The sequence below is a fragment of the Gossypium hirsutum genome, chromosome A09, assembly GCF_007990345.1.
Source record: "Gossypium hirsutum isolate 1008001.06 chromosome A09, Gossypium_hirsutum_v2.1, whole genome shotgun sequence".
NCBI classification, from domain to species: domain Eukaryota; kingdom Viridiplantae; phylum Streptophyta; class Magnoliopsida; order Malvales; family Malvaceae; genus Gossypium; species Gossypium hirsutum.
The window spans coordinates 7,476,251-7,479,652 of NC_053432.1; the positions used below are offsets into that span (position 1 = coordinate 7,476,251).

General features: G+C 34.2%; 1 non-coding gene across 1 annotated transcript; it reads left to right on the forward strand.

Annotated features, from left to right (window-relative positions):
- The first annotated feature begins 920 nt into the window (after positions 1-920).
- On the forward strand, positions 921-1,027 carry LOC121207411 (small nucleolar RNA R71). Its single transcript, XR_005902501.1, has one exon. It is a non-coding gene; the product is annotated as a small nucleolar RNA R71 (small nucleolar RNA).
- Positions 1,028-3,402: the final 2,375 nt, after the last annotated feature.

The window sequence follows — 3,402 nt, forward strand, 5'->3', positions numbered from 1 at the left end:
GAGGAATTTACTGAATTGTTCGTCTGAGCGGTCTTTCCTCGTCACGTTAGGTATAGGATACAAGGATTATATTCATCATTCACCGTTTTGTTATGACTTACCTCACTTTTACCTTTGCTCATCGCAGTTCCTTGCATCAATTCTGGCTTAGGCGCAATGAATCCTTCCTTATCTTGAGTACTAATTGAGTTGAGGTGTTCCCTTGGGTTAGGTTCAGTATTACTTTGTAAGCTACCTTGTGGTCGTTCGGAGATTAGTTTGGATAGCTGACCTATCTGAGTTTCGAGTCATTGGATCGATACTTGTTAATTTTTAAGTGATGTCTCGGTATTTTGGAAACGGGTTTCTGACATTGATATGAATTTTGAGAGCATCTCTTCAAGGTTCGGTTTCTTCTCTTGTTGATAAGGCGGCTGTTGAAAACCCTAAGGATTTTGTGGCTTTTGATTTCCTTGACCACCCCAGGAGAAATTTGGGTGGTTCCTCCAACTTGCATTATTAGTATTACTGTATGGGTTATTTTGAGATCTAAAGTTATTATTACCTATATAGTTGACTTGTTCCTCTTCGGTTGTGGGATTAAAGGATTGATATTTTGTATGCACACCTCCTCCACTTGAGTCACACCTCATTACTAGATGTACCTGCGTAGAACCAAGTAAACCATCAATCTTTTTATTGAGAAGTTCTACCTGATTTGACAGCATAGTAACTGAGTCGACGTTATAAACGCCGGCTGTTTTTGTTGGCTTTGTCCTTATGACTTGCCACTGATAGTTATTCAGTGACATTTCTTCAATCAATTCATAAGCCTCTTCAGGTGTTTTGTTGTTGATGGTTCCGTCAGCAGCTGCGTCAACCATTTGCTGGGTCGAGGGATTCAGACCATTGTGGAATATTTGTACTTGCAGCTAAAGGGTAACCCATGGTGAGGGCACCTTCTCAGTAAGTCCTTGTATCTCTCCCATGCATCGTAAAGTGTTTCTAAATCCATCTGCACAAAAGAAGAGATATCATTACGTAATTTAACCGTTTTAGCCGACAAAAAATATTTTAGTAAAAATCTCTCGGTCATTTGTTCCCAAGTAGTAAATTACCCTCGTGGTAACGAGTTCAACCACTGTTTAGCTTTGTTCCTCAATGAAAAAGGAAATAACCGAAGATGAATGGCATCATAAAAAATGCCATTGATTTTGAATGTATCGCAAAATTCCAGAAAATTTGCTAAGTGAGCGTTGGGATATTCATCCTGCAAACCATCAAACTGAACAAACTGTTGTATCATTTGAATAATGTTAGGTTTTAATTCAAAAGTATTTGCAGCTACAGCAGGTCTAACTATGCTAGATTCAGTTCCTGTTAGAGAAGGTTTAGCATAATCATACATAGTACGTGGAGCAGGATTTTGATTAGCCGCAATTGTAGGAGGTAGATGATTGTCTTGGTTTTCATCCATCTTGTCGGTTGGAGGTTGAGTATCGTCTTCTTGCTCGTTCTCTATGTATCTTCAGTTGTGCCTTATTTCTATTTGGTTTCTACGAACTGTGCGATTGATTTCTTCGTCAAAAAGTAATGGTCCCGATGGGTTTCTTCTAGTCATAAACTATAAAAACATGACAAGAGAAAGAAAAAGTAAATTAATAAATAACACTAAAATAAAATTAAATTGCAAGAAAAAAATAAATAAATGGCTGAAGTAATAAAAATTGAGCGTTACTAATATTTCAGTTCCCCGGTAACGGCACCAAAAACTTGATCGCGTGATTCGTAACAAGTAATAAATATTTATAATGAAGATCAAACCTAGACTAACTATTATCACGACGAAAAGGCAAGTGCACCTATCGAACAATAGTATAGTAATGGCAAGACTGGGATATCGTACCCAAGGGAACCAAAAGTACTAGTAATAACTATCTTTTTATTATCTAGCCTAAGAATAAAAGGGGTTTTATTTGTTTTAATTAACTAATTATCTAAACTTATAACGCACAGAGAAAAGAATTAGGGAATCGCTTTTGGGAAAATCGATTGACTTGAGACAATACCTAAGGAAAAATCCACCTAGACTTTACTTGTTATTCTGGCTCCGAATCGGAATATTTATTCATTCAACTTGTTCTGTAGAGATCCCTAAGTTATGTTATTATCCCTATTCAAGACTAATAACGTCTAATCCCTAGATTGAATAACCGAGACTTTTCTTTAATTAACACTCTAGGGTTGCATTAACTCGATCTATGGATCCCCTTATTAGGTTTCACCCTAATCCGGCAAAATCTTGTCACCCTATTTCTAGGCGTGCAATCAACTCCGCTTAATTATGACAAAAGTACTCTTAGACAGGGTTTATTCCTCCTCTGATTAAGAGCATGTCTTGAATCAGTATCCTGGGATATCAAAACAAGAATTAAGAACACATAATTAAGAACAAGTTAAATATTTATCATACGATTCAGAAAATAATAACAAGATTCGTCTTAGGTTTCATTCTCCTTAGGTATTTAGGGGATTTAGTTCATAACTAAATAAGATTCGAAGAATAAAGCATACAAAACATAAAGAAAACCCAAAACTCCTGAAGGGAAATTGAGGAGAGATCTTCAGTCTTGATGATGAATCCGGCTTCTGAGATGGATCAATCGGCTTCCTTGGGGCAATTCCTTATCCCCTTTCTCCGTTCTCCTCTTTCTCCTCTTCTGTATTTATAGGCTTTGGAATGCCTAGAATCTTATTTTATCATCCTAACTTAATTTGAAATTTTCTCGAATCGAGTCAACTGAGATGGAATTCGAATCGAATCAAATATATTTGTTCGAGTTAAATTTAAAAAAAAAAGACTTTAGTGTTGTTTATTTTTATGTAATTTTTCAAAAAAATAATTTTCTTTAAAGTTTTTAAACATGATCATACAACAAAAACAAGATTTAGTCCAAATAAACAACAAAAACAATACAACAAGATTATAATAAAAAGAACATAAGTAAAAGTCTAAGTAAACAACATGAGTCGAAATAAACAACAACACTATAATAAAAAAAATATAAGCAAAAGTCCAAAATATAATAGAAACCTACACCAGTCAAAAAAAAAAAAGAACACAACAAAAGTCCAATTAACCAACAACAATAACAAACCAAACCAAACTAATAACAATAACACATTAGTTCAAAAACCATTATAGAATAGTTCAAGTTTCTTCATGAGTCTAAATAAACATTAAAAACAATACAACAAGATTATAATAAAAAAACATAAGTAAAAGTCCAAGTAAACAACATGAGTCAAAGTAAACAACAATATTATATAACAAAAAAACATAAGCAAAAGTCCAAAATACAATAGAAATCTACACCAGACCAAAAAGAAAAAAGAACACAACAAAAATCCAATTAACCAACA